At 42.1% G+C, this 13,932-nt stretch overlaps 2 long non-coding RNA genes across 2 annotated transcripts in view; one reads left to right on the forward strand and one right to left on the reverse strand.

The window, feature by feature from the left end:
• Positions 1-13,932, forward strand: part of LOC108447223 — a 101,680-nt gene that overhangs the window by 77,079 nt on the left and 10,669 nt on the right. The window lies entirely within an intron of this gene.
• On the reverse strand, positions 8,099-13,926 carry LOC108447222. The gene is made up of 3 exons (XR_001862658.1): positions 13,438-13,926; positions 12,163-13,172; positions 8,099-8,250 (listed from the first exon to the last, which is right to left on the reverse strand). It is a non-coding gene; the product is annotated as an uncharacterized LOC108447222 (long non-coding RNA).

Below are 13,932 nucleotides of genomic sequence, written 5' to 3' on the forward strand. Positions count from 1 at the left end.
CTCAAATTCCAATGTGCATCTACTGTTGGCAATAAAAGTTACAATTGCATGTTGTTAAAATTCGTTCATATGCTTCAGCAATTCTACTTTCCCTGTAATTGACTTGCCAAGTCTCTTACTTCAGGGAATTGGAACAGCTTTTACATGTGATGAGGAAAAATTTCCTGTACAAGTCACTTCAAAAAACAATAATAATAATAAAAAATCCAGAATGTATCCTGGTGTTGTTTATAACCTACGCTGGAGGAGCACACCCACAGCAGCATCACCAGCTGAGTGCCAGCTGTCTGCTAGTCTCTGACCCTTTAAACTTAGTCCTCACTCAAGTTGATCTGCTGATGGTGAATTAGCTCCCCATGGCTACATCCTGCCAGAGCTTCTCATTTAATCCTTCCCTTCCATTTCCCAACTACTGACTTTTTTTCCACACATCTTCTCTCTCTGCTTTCACCAACTTCGGCTGAGATGTAAAACGAGTTTTGGATGGGTCCATGCAACTTCTGGGGAATGTCTTCTGCAGGCCATGGCCCCTAATAACTTGATAATCATGAAAAACACATGTTGGGGATGGACATTGAAGCACCGAGTACTGGTTAGTGGTGAGCTCTCTTTAAACCAGCTGTGATGCTAAACGTAATAATCACCAGTCTAACCAGTTGTGGATGTCTAGGTTAAGGCTGGATGCCTTTCATCAGCACAGGCTGGTAAGAAGCATGCCTGGCTTGTATGGCTGCAACTTTGGGACCAGTTTCATGCCCACTTGCATGAGCGGCAGAATCCCCTTGGATTCTGCCCAACTGAGCCAGGCAATCAGCTGTGGGGGGTAAAGAATGGATCTCATTATTGATTAATATCACTTTCTTGATAAAGCCATGAATGAAACATCTGTTAGTTTCTTTGGCTGGGATTGATTTTCCCTCCCTGCCATCTATAGGAGCCCATGCAGAGCTCCATGCACGTGGAATTTTCTCATGAAGCCCTTGACGTAATTTCAACAAAAGGACATGAAGAATTTCCTTTCCTTTGCTAGCAGTGGCATTCAGAGAGAAAAAGAACCCCTGGAAAATGTAAAAGCTTTTGTAAAAACATGAGAAAAGCATTTAAAGCCTTTTCAAAGAAAGAAAACATCAATGTAAAGCCTCCCATAGTTGTCTGCCCGTGCGGTCTCTCTTGATTTGAAGAGATTTTAACCTTGCGGGGAGGGAGACAGAACTGAGGGTTTTGTTGGGTTTTATTGTTCTGCTGGTTTGTTTTGAGTTTTGTGATATCTTCTTTTTCATCAACACATGCATGAGCTGTGATTATACTTGAACATTTATTTAGCCCTTCAGAAGCATCACTATTCAAGCATAAAAATACTCACTCGTGTGTGTTGCTATGGCCAATAATTTCTTTGATGCTTGGCAGGAATTTACACTTTGATACTATGCAGTGATTTTCACTGAAAGACTTCAGTGATGAGTTACCAAGCCAGTATCTTCTGGATGGACTGCACAGCTGTGTAGATCAGTCCCTCTTTCCTACTCCACCCCCAGCTCCCCTTTAGCTTCCCAGGCAGTGTTACCAATGGTCAAAAATCAAAGCATCTCAGAAAGGAGCCACAAAGCTGATGGTCTCCAAAGAGAGCTTCAGACAAGGGAAAGGGACATGGGAAACAGAGTGGTGAAGGAGGAGAGTTGTGAGAGACCTCTCACCAGAAACACGGAAACTGTGGAGAGAAGTGGGAAGGTACAGAAATGCATAGAAAGTATATGCAGCTTTCCATCATTTGAGTGTTTATGCTTAGATACTCTGCCTCTCTATTGGCACTGTCCCTGGCCTCACTGGCACTTCAAAAGCCTTGAAAAATAAATGCCCTTTAAAAATGGGAGTTAATAAAAGAAAACCAGCTCTTCAGTTGACATCTCCTTCCCAAGCAGCAGCACTAGAGCTGTTGCAATTCCTATGTTGTTCGCTTGGGAAGCTGAACAGAAAAGGCACAAGAAGCTTAGTTTAGTTGTAAAGAAGAGAGAAAACTCTTCAAATCTAAATATGCTGGAGCATCCAAAATACATTCAGGGTCTCCTCTTTCCTTCACTCATTCTGTCTTCTCCCAGAGTAAATATCTTGGTGTGAATTTTCATGAGAAAAATAAAACCAAGCATTTTCAGTCCTTGTTTAGGAGAGAGGAGAAGCAGAGATTCTTAATAAATGTATCAAAGGGACATGTCAGCTTTATCACAGTCTTCTTCCTCTGTTCTTGTCAGCTTTCCTTTGTAGCGAAATCCTCCCTGCCTCCATGCAAAACCAGGAAATATGCTCCAGTGCCCACCCAGCAACACTAGGCACCAGGTCTGAGGAGTTTCTGTTTATTGGAAGGTCCCAGAGAGATCTGCCTAGGTCTAGCTTGGAGAAGTGAGTACTGATGACTTTGTCCAGGAGGATAGTACAACTGAGATACGGATGGAAGGGCACATGGCTTTCTGAGCACTCTTCTATTGGTTTCAGAGTCCAGGAGTTCAAGGAGTTGTGTTTCCTGGTGTCCTGCCTGTCCTTGCAAGCATATAATTTTTCCTATAAAAACTCCCACTTGTGAACAAACTTTTCCCTCCAAATATGTTTGTAGAGGTATGTAGGTGAAATTCATTGGCCTCCATTTCAGAAGTCATATTCCATGACCTAATGGCCTTGGATGTCTGTTAAAAATTCCAGATTTAAAATTGTCCTTGTGAAAAGAAGTGCCAAAGTCTAAAATTATCCTATGAGAAAGGCTCATACAAAGATTTCTCTTTCAGCAGGGTTTGCACATCAGGTTTCTGCTGCTCAAAGGATTCGCAGTGCAGTAAGTCAGCTTTGATGATGGAAATATTACCCTCTTGCCTGAATTTTATTTTATGTTTGTTTTCCCTTCTGCCTCTGGTAGTCTCCAGCACCACTCCTGAGAAAGGCTAATTACCCATCCATACCCTGCTGGAGAAACGGCAACGATACTGCAGCCCTGCTGCCAGTGGGGCAGGGGTAAGGGCTGGCTGCGCCCCCGAGAGCAGAGCTTTCCAAGAGAAACACTCAGACAACACAGCTCTTGAGTGCCTTGGCCATAAATCTTCTCTGGGCACCCTGCCTGCTTTATGGACTCCGCCATTTTCTCTCAGACAATTCAGAGCCTGCCCTATTGCCTCTTACAGAGGCAAAAAGAGCACAGCTTGCTCTGGAGAGAAGAAGATTTAAGTTTTCTATAATATTGGGATGAAATTACCAGAAGAGTTGATAGTATGTGATTCTTTTAAGCTAGCAAGAGAGTGGTGACAGTCTTCTGCTCTCTGCAAGGTTAGTAGAAAGGAGAGGGCAATGAGATTTTAGTCCATATCTGTTAAGGGAAGGAATAGAAATAATCAGCTTAATATGCAGTAAAGGAGATTTAGATGAGATATTACAGAACTTCCTCATATCAAAAACAGTTAAGCACTGGAGCAGAATATTCAGTAACTGTGGAATCACTGCTGTAGGAGACACATCTGCAAAGGTTGGGTTTAAGGAAACATAATCCTGTCTCCAACAGATGGTGTGGATGATTCCTCAGGGACAACACTCATCTCAATTTCATATGGTTCACTACAGAGAGCTTTCCCACTATAAAGAGGTTAATATCTGATTCCTGGGTTCAAAAAAGAACATAAGAAAAGCCATACGGGTTCAAAACTAAAAATCTAACCCAGTGTCTCATCTGCTATGGGGACCCACAACATCTGGAAGGAATGTAAGAACAAGAGTGTCGTACAGGGATGCTTTCCCCAAACTATCTCCCACTTGGTACATTTTGGAATTCAGGGATGTGAATTCTCTTGCCAGACGTGTTGTCTTTGCAAGATCAGTGTAAATAGCTTACCTGTTTGGTTTTTCTGTCAGATTTTTGCATTAGTTTTTTGACTCAGAAAAAAGAAAGTGGTCATGAGAAGGTGGAAGAGGAAAGAGTATAACAGGAGGAAAAAAGAGAAACTGGGCAAAGAGTGAAAGAGGGGAGCAGAAGGAAAGAGAAAGGAAGAAAGTGAGAAGTGAAAGCAAGGAATGAATAGGAAGAGGGAAGCATGTGAATACCTTGCAACAAAGGAAACCAGGGAAACAGAGGGTAGCATTAGGTGTGACATCAGGGACTGAGACCAAGCCAGGCCAAATGCAATGACTGTGACACTGTTGCTCTCCACAGCTTAGGTGCCATGTTTGGGAGCTGAATCAAATGAAGCCCATGCATCATTAGGGTATTTGCCAGTCACAAAGTGAAACATCTGGACAGCAAACCCCTCCTTTTATTGCCAAGCCTCTACTTGCCCTGAAGACCCAGTCCTTCCCTGGGGCTGGAGGGGCTGGGGAGAAGTTAGATCTGATGCCAGAAGGTCTCCAGGACTGGTGGAAATGGCACCTGTAGAGTCCAAGAGTGGGGAAGCAGTGAAGGTCTACCACATCCAGACTTATGTTGAGAAACTAGTGTATTGGTGTCTTGTGAACTTTTCTTTTTCATGGCTGGTTTAGCTGGGAAGGTGGTGATGTCTTGGGAAAAGGGGCATCCAAAACCCAATAGCTGTCAGAAGTTTCTTTGGTTTGTAGTGTTTTTGGTCTGAAAAGGTTGGTTTATTGAGTGTGGTTGCAGGAGGGAAGTGTTGGGAGACAATATTAATAGGTCTTTGTTGTTACTTTGTTTTTCAGAAAAGATGCCAAAAAAGTTTACCCTGTCCTGACAGGAACATATCTGAAACCAAAAAAATTCTGTTTCTTCTTTACCCTCCTGTTCTCCCCCACTTCTGGCAGGCTGCAGTACCCCTGAGCTCTGTTGTTGACTTAGCGCATGTTCTTGTTGGGAGGTTTATGGATGGTTAATTATCTGAATTAAGTTACTGCCTGTGACTCTAATCCTGGAGACTTCTGTTCCACGGGCAAGCATAGCCAGTGCTACACTGAAGCTTGCAGCTTTACACTGTTAGTGGAACTCTGTTGTTTTCATCTTTGCTGCATGTCTGGATTTGTCTTCTTAAGCTTGAGAGTGGGAGAGACTTTCAGATTTCCTTCAGTCATCATGAAACAGCACTACTCATGTTCAAGCTGGTGACGTTACCAGTGGCAATCTGCACTAAAAGAAAATCTGTAACTAAGCTGTCACTTTGGTTAAAATATCTTTCTTAAAAAAAAAAAGAAAGAAAATGGGATCCCTCTGTGTCAGGAGAGGAGGGGGAAGCTAAAAGAGTCACACGCTAGTAGTATATAACATCCAGAAATTACATTCATTGAGTGCCTCCACTATCCCATCTTTTTCTGATTTTGTGAATATCATGTGTAGAACAGCATCATGTGGTTGCTAATTATGACAACCAAAGTGCAATTTTGTAATAAGGCTAGCAGATGTTTGCAGTGCTAAATATTCAGATCAAACCCAGCTCTTTTTGCCCAGCACACATCCAGTCCAGATCACGTAGAGTGTCTGAATTATTTTTTAAATTTGTTATTCTCTATAAATTCCCTCTAGCTCACCTTTTAAGCTATTTGTGATGTGATCTGTAAGATCAGGTTGCAGAAAATTACAATATTCCATTTGCTCGTAATTAGGTTCTCATTTTCTCTCTATCAGGCAAAGAGAAATTTTGCCAGTAATTGTGGTGGGACAGGACCAGCCCCTCCATTTTGCTTTCATAAGGATTTTAAACGGCATGTGAACATACGAAAAGTTTGTGTTGACCAAAATGTCTGTGATGAACTGTAAGACAGTCATTTGCACTCATGTGAGAAGAGCTCTGTTAAGAGCCATCAATCCCACTTGTGACAGCATATTGACACTTGCTGGTCTTTAGGATTCATTTCTTAAAATGCTAATGCAGACAAGTTCCTGTCTGTTGTGGGAAAATATGGGGGAACTTTGTTAGAAGAGACACTCAAGTGCAAATAAATGTTTCCTGTAAGAAAGCATTTGGCTCAAATCTTTCCTCTTTTTTTTTTTTTTTTTTAATCTCCTAAATTGTTTCCCCATGTCCTTAGTGACACCCTTAGGAAAAAAAAATTAAAAATTAGCATCATCAAAAATAAAAGTCAACTGTGCACATGCCAGAGATAACTGGAGATTTATAATATGCCCTATATAACTTGTGAGCACTGAAATAATATATGTGAGTGATGGGCTGAAACTTCATGGCATGAAGGATGCCTTTCTGGATAATTTACATCTTGGGGGGTAGTATCTTAAAATCAGAGGTCCTGTCTTCACTCCGCGCACATTAAGAACCACATGGTGCTTTTCATAAGAGCCTGGGCTTGCCCCAACTAAAATTGTTTCCCTGCTCTTTAGTCTTGCAGCCTGTGCTGTGCTCAGACCATCTGGTCACCATTCTGCAACCCTGGCCATGGCTGTGCTTAATGGCAAAATGATTTCTGTCTGTATACAGTTGGTAGAGTGTTTTGCATACTGCATATGCTCAAGGTATTGCATATGAAAGGCATTATGTAAGATTACAGGGAAAGAAAAATACTCTCTTAAAAATTGTCAGTAATTGCCCAGAATGCTCTCGTGACACCGTTTGATGATGAAGGACCTTAACCACGGCTCTGAAAGGGTCCATTTTTTAACTTGTATTTTAAATTTATCCACTGTGAAATTCTCTGCTTTTTGTTGTCCTTACTATTGGCATCTCAGATGGCCCTCCTAGAGGCCAGACCTGGGTGTCTGGTCATCTAAAGATAACTCAAAATGGACAAAAGATTGGAGTCTGGGGACGTGCCCAGGCTTTTACATCCCACCCGAGCATCACTCAGCGTGCAGCCCACATTTCCCCACTCCCAGCCCCATGCTTCTGGCTTGACACAGGTGCCCACAGCTCAAGATCACACCGGTACAGTGGAACTCAATGCAGCTGACATGATGGGTTTTAACAAAACCAATCTGTCCTTGATGTTAGTGTGTCCATTCCACTCCTCGTCCTTTCAAGCCCTAAAGCTTGGTTTGGCTGCTTAACATGAGCAGTAGGTGAGGCTGGAGGTGGCACAAAATTTCAGGGATTTCCCATTAGCATTAAGCAAGGCTGGAGGTGACCCAAGTTTCTGGGGACATGTGTACCATGTTAATGGTTCTGTAGACCCACAGGGACCTGTGTCCTGTGGGAGTGGGCACTGGAGGTCTAACCAGGGCATTGCTGATGGCTCAGGCTGGAGTCACTCTACTGACGCTTGCCATGGTTTTTGGCAGCTGCCGGTGTCTCCCCATGCAACATAAATGTTGCTCCAAATAGGACGTACCTGTAGTCACCCTTTACAAGATTTCCTGTATCAAGGCTTGTGTTACTGAAGGCGTTTGTTTCTTAAGGTGTAACCACACTGTAAGAGTGTTTCCCAGCTGCCTGGGCACCCACCCAACTTGGTTCCAGACACAACTGTAGCAGTGCAGTGTGAGTGTGGGTCTGGGGAATTCAGCCAAAACATGGGCAAAACCCATAACTGTTTTGGTGACAATTTGGCCTGAGAAAGTCAGGCTGCAGCACTGGGACACAGAGCTCTGGAATGTCAGGGAAGATTGCTGGTCTTTTTTAGGCTCTGCTAAAGGGATGCATGTTATCAATGTTCCTGAAGGAACACATGAAGTGCATGCCCAAGTGACACATGAAGTGGGGCCCCATTTATTCAGATCCTGATTCAACCTTATTCCTGATTTTTGAGGCAAGGTTGTTTCAGTGGTGCCTCCCTTCCCTTGCACATGCACCTTTGGGCTGAGACAAGGAATGTTCCGTCAGCTTTGCAGCGTTCCAGAGTCACGCATCATTTCAATCTAAAAATAAATCCCAAACGTGGTATACTGGTTTTGAAGACAAGTTGAACTGTGCTTTCCATGCAGAAATGATGTTGCATTATATTTTTATCTTGGGCACGAAGCCAGCACTAACTGCTCACCAATATAATTATGAGCAAAAATACTGTGGGGCTGGACTGTGTGAGGCTCTGGGGTCTGCAGTGGAGCTGGGCAAACTCCACTACCCAAAATCATCTTTCAGTGCATTTGAAAAACTTAGGAATACGCACATTTAAGCGAGCTTACTCAGAATCAGATTTTTAACATAACTAGAGTAACTTTAAAATCTTTTTTGACTACTGAAAGGGGTAAAAGGTGCTTTAAATTTATTAAAACCGCAAGATGACTATGGGTTGTAAAGGAGGTCTTTCAACAGCTTCTACTTAAACACCAAGGAGCCATGCTGGACCCTCTCTTCCTAAGTCCTTGCAGACATCAGTGAGTAGCCCTGCCTTAAAACAAAAAAGAAAAACAAATTAAATAATGGCACAATTTCACCTGGAATCATTTGTTCTGTTGGTGAAAGTCACAGAGAAAAGTCCTAAAATTATACAATTGTAATAATAAATCAATTCAGCATGTCATTTCTGCTTTTCTACATTAATAAATTAACCATGTAACATTGTTCAAAATTATGTCAGTTACGCATATAATAATCTTTTAAATTAATGAAGTGATGAAGCAGTTTGATGACACCCATGATTTACAGGGCTGCTTTTAGCTAATGTTAAAAGCCTTTCATTTAATAAATTGTCCCCTTGAGAAATTACCAAAAATTAATATTTTCTATGCTAAATGTTCCAAGGTTTACACTTTTTCACTATATTAGCAAATGGCAAGGGAGAAGCATTTTTCAAAATATATCTTCTTTTACATATATTTAATTGAAATTAATTAGTATATTACTTTAAAAGGAAATGATCACAGGGAAAGGTGTGGGATCATTTATGAGAGTTTCTTATGGCAATAAAACAGCATTTAAACAATGGAATTAATCATGTCCTTAAAATTTTTTATGATAGATTAGGAATCATTCCAAGCTTTTTGATTAAATAGAAGGAATTCCATACAGACTGGACCAAAAAAAAAAAAAAATCCAGCTATTTCACTGCAGTTAATATTTCCCTGGTTCCATTATGTCAGGTTACATGCATGCTGAATATTTACTGAGCTAAAAACAAAAGTCCAAGTGAGGCTCACAAGATCTATTTTGCTTTGCTCTTCCTTGTGCTTGGCACCCTGTTGTAATGTATGCATAAGGTTATGAATGCTTAATATTTCCCATTTTACGCACATCTTATCAGAAGCAAGCTTTAAAGCCACTTTCTCCTAGGGTTGGTTGGGATTCAAGGAACATAACGTGAAATGGTATAGTGTGTCCTATAAAAGAGGTTAAAATGGAGGTTATAATTATGAAAGCTCAATAGATTTGAAAGCCAACACAGTGCCCCCTCACATGTGATACTATCTCTAGAAAGAAAAAAAAGGAAAGAGATATATAGGACTATAAAGGGAAGCCTGTAATTGATGCTCTCTGTACTTATTAGGATTTGTTTTAGTAACATCAGGGACTCGTTTTTGTACTACCTCTGAATAAATAATGTGCACAGTAGGTTGGGTCAATTCCTTTTCACTTTGAAATATTTTCCGTGGTTACACTAAAACCAAGAATAATTCATTGGCTTTTTGTAAGGCAGCCGGATGTATTATGAAAAATAGGGGCGTTAACTGATTTATTGGGGGTGGGGGGGCAGTCTATAATGGGGGCCAGCGTGAAAAAGAAGGGACTCTTGGCCTTAGGGGTGATGGGAGAGTGTTTTCCATCTCAATCAGGAGCATTTCTCAAAAAATAAACAGGATCTCAGAAAAAGACCTTGTTCCAGTGTTTGTATTTGAATGCTCCATGGGTGAAGTCTGCCACACAGCAGAGGCTCCGAAGGGACACCCACATATAATTACCCATGGACAGAGCTTTGCCTCCGGTAAGTAAACCACCATAATGAACACAGCTCCTCGAATACATATTTGTTTTAAAAAATAAGTGAAACAGAACCATCCCAAAAAAGCCTGAAAATTGATTCCAGTGCAGGCTTTGTTTGGCTCCTGCTTCTGGCGCTGATTCCAGAGTTTAATATCTCCGGCAAGTTACTGCTTTGTCCCGGGTGCCAAGTTCTCTCAAACTGCTCTGGGCCCGCCGGTAGGAGAGACATGGTGATGCTTAGCTAATGTTTGTGTCCTTTAGTCCTTTGATATGTCTGTGGATGAAAAGAGCCACAGAAGGACAAATTCATTGTTAATAGCAGTGATTAACAGATTGGTTGTAGCTCCTTCTAATATTTCTACAGGTACCCCTCTGCAGCAGCATCTGAAATTTGTAAGGTTTTTTGCTTTAAAATTTGGTTAGTTTGGGGTTTGCTTTGTGAAAATATGTATTGGGGGAGGTTAGGCTTTGCAGAGGTGCCTCTGGAGCCACTCCTAGTGCTCCAACCCTTCCTTGGAAAAAGAGCATCGAGGAAATCCTGCCTGTCTGTCACACTAGGCAGTGAGGGACTGGGGTTTTTTTCTCCAGTTCTTTTTCAGTGTGAAATTTCCCCTTGAAGTTCAGTCTTCAGTGAGAGTCTAGTTTCATTTGGTCGTAAGAAACAATGTCAGTTCTAGCAAACTGAGGAGAATTTCTATGGTGGTGGAAAACAATGTTGCACACACTCCTGTGTACCAAGTTTATCCATCCAGAGAGGAAGAGCTTGATCCTGTAAAAGCAGCAGGAATTTGTTACAAGATCTGGGGGTACTTAGAATAAATTCCTCTGGTGATTTGTACCAAGCAGGGGTCAAGAAAGTGTTTTCTGAAAAAACATGAAGTATTTTGAGGATCATATAATTCTACTGTGCGATTAGTTTTGGATACCATCTTGGAAGTGCTACCAACTTTTGGGTACTTGCGAAAGCATCTCTTAATGTGAAGCTTAGCTTCCAAATAATTTAGCAAAGCAGAAATGACTGTGTGTGGAAGTGCCACTCCCTGCCCCCAGGCAATCAAGAAGCCATCTGTAAATTCAAGCCATGGACAAAATTCACGGGTCCAAACTTGAGACTTAATAGGGAAAGTGGTTGCTCCAACAGCTGGAGCAACCAACAGCCATTGGGTTTGATGTGAGGTCTCAAGACATTTGGCAAACCTTTGATTGTAGTGGAAAGATTAATGTGGGTCAATCTAGTTTTTACCGTGAAACTTCCAGATGATTCTAGAGATTATTAGTTTTGGAGATTTGTTGAGAGAATATCTCGCCCTGATTTCTGCAAGAAAATGGACCTTCCAAGCTGGATAACTAATATGACTGATAATAAGAGGGAATTAATGATACTTATTTGTTAAAGACTAGAAATAATGGTATTTATTTCCCCTTATTAATATTATTTGGATTTTATTTCTAAGGGAACATAAGTAGTAATAACAACAAACACATAGAATAAGTTGTGATCTCTGAGAAAAGCATGCCCAACCATCAGAAAAAATAGGGAATTTCTTAAATTGTGCTTCTGTTGGGATAGACAAGGATTGCATCATCCCGTGTAACAGAATGTATCCAAACGCAGATAGGGCCAGTAAACCCACACATTTCTGCCAACAGAGTTTCTGCTTAAATATCTTTATGGCAAGAAAGAATTCCATCTCACTGCTCAAGTCCTGGAACAAATTGGTCTCTAGTAGTAATTTTTCAGATGGGGAAATGACCTCAGACTGCCTCGAGACTTGGCAGGGTCAAGAGGATGCAGGAGAAAAGAAGGAGCCCTTGAGCAGGACCAAGGGCTGCTACCTCCTCTAGTGCTGCTTTGCGATGAAAGCTGTAGGGCTGAAGGGGGAAATTTCAGCATAAAAAACCCCGGCAATTTGCACTTTCAGCTCATGCCCTTGATGATTTTGTATCATCTGACTTTGGGGGGTCTGTTGTACCTGCCTCTGCATCCCCACCAGACATCTTTAGGCAGAAGCTTCCTGTCTATGTAAACCTCTTTTGCACCTACACTTTGGCAAAGGCTCAGTCTGTCATCTGTGAGGAGCACTATCCAAGCCTTGCTCCAAACATGTGACAGTGGTGGGACCATGCTGGTGGGTCTCATTGTTGGGGGACGGAAGCTTCTGCACAAAGATAAGCATGGGGGCTGATTTTTAGATAATTATGTAGTGGATAAGTGGTCATCAGAGTTTACCACAATCTTACTGGCCAGAGCAAGGTAGTGTTATGAGGAAGATCTATTGTTACTCTTGCCTAGTTGTCAGTAATATCATCTTCATGCCTGTGTCCTTCCAGAGTTGAAAACACCCTTCATATTGTGTACCAACAAGACTAATATTACTAACACCTTTTTGTGCAAAACCAGCTCCTTTCATTTAAAGTTGTCAGACTTGAAGGCCATGGAGGGTGGTAGAAAAGCTTAGAAGGTCTTACAGCTCCTGTTGTAGAGGTGAGGCTTCTGAAGAGCTGAGGACCAGGTTTCAGACCTTAGATATGGGATATAAAGCACAGTGAGGTTAGCAAAGTGTTGTGTGCCAAATCAAACACCCTAATTGAAATGTAGGCCAGTGCTGAGAATACATAGGGAAGTTTTGCTCTAATTGACCATTAAATTTCTACAGCACATCTGTGAAGGGAATGGGAAAACAAATTCCTGTCCACTGCTTGAAGTCTTCAGTATCCCCACCTTCCTGCTACTCCATCATTTGCCCACTGCATTTTAATTACTCAACAAGGAAGAATGTGTGCCTTGGCATGTGCAAGATTTAGCTAGAGTGTCACACCAGGAGCAGATTTGCGAGGGGATGCAGGGGCTTTAGGCTTTTCCTAAGCAACCTCAGTCTGTCCTGGGGATGCTGGTGGGACTAGATTTGTCCCTCACATAGTCTTATTGTCAGTCTACCAACCTCATCAGGTCACGGTGCCCCTTTCCTGAGGCTCACCAGTCTCATGGAGCATCAGCCCTTGGCACAGGGAAGTTTACCATGCTGAAAACGTTCACTTGCCAGTATAATTGACTAAAGCAACTAGATTTGCTAGAAAAGCAGCCAGGCATGCCCAGCAGATGCTATTCGAATTAGCTGAGAAGTAAAGTGATGAAAAATGAAACCAAACAATCTCTTTATTAAAGAAGAATGAGCTGGGCAATATTTGAGCAAAACCATCTCTTTCCATCTTCTGGGATGTGGTAGAGTCACTGTGCACCACAGTGGGCAGTGAATGAAGACAAGTCAGAAAGAAGAGTGGGGCAGGAAGGCTCCAATGGACAGAGTCTACCCCCCTTTTCTGTTTCCTTGGTGTGTATCACATCCAAGTCCTGGATGAGAGAGGGGCAAGCACTGAAGGCCACTTCAAAACCTGCAAGAACACAAGTTGAACAGCACATGAGCAACACAAGGAAAGCACTAAAGGACCAGAGAGAAAAAAGGCACTGGCTGCAAAATTTAAAAAACAAAAGAAAGAAAGACTTGAAACCTGGCAGTTTGTTGGCTGACTGAGCCAGCAAACAAGGTGATACCAAGTTTGGTTCTTGCTTGCTGATGGGTACAGAGAAAAGGTTGGGATATGGTCAGGATCAGACTGGGCTTGCACAGAGGAGAGAAATTCATGGAGCCTGACTCACCCCTGGTTCATGCTTTGCACAGTCTGTTCCAGCCTCTGCAGAGGAGGTGCAAGAAGTGCCAGTTCACGTGGTTGTGTAATACACTGGAGGAGGCTGAGTTCATCCCAGCAGCTGCCTGCAGTGACAATGAGGGTTTGCCTGGCATAAAGGAAGGACAAGACAGAAAAAGTAACCCCAGGGGAGGGGAAAAAAGTAGAAGTCAAAATGGTAATGGAGGGGTCACTACTGATGCTTTATGTGACGACTGCAAGGGTGAGTGGGGAGAACTGCACCTGGGAGCGCTCATGGTGCCCTGCAAAAGCATCTCCCATCCTCTAAACAGGATAAGAGCAAGTAAGTGCACTTTAATTAGAAACAGTATTCACTGTTACTTGCAGTGACTTTTAGCCCAAAAAGCATTAAATTCTTTGCATTTTCGATAGAAACTCCTCCCCAGGTTATCCATATTTTTCATTTTCAGAGCTAATGCAGATTTTCTGCTATTTCAGTCAGCAG

Source organism: Corvus brachyrhynchos, unplaced genomic scaffold, assembly GCF_000691975.1.
Source record: "Corvus brachyrhynchos isolate BGI_N302 unplaced genomic scaffold, ASM69197v1 scaffold416, whole genome shotgun sequence".
NCBI lineage: Eukaryota > Metazoa > Chordata > Aves > Passeriformes > Corvidae > Corvus > Corvus brachyrhynchos.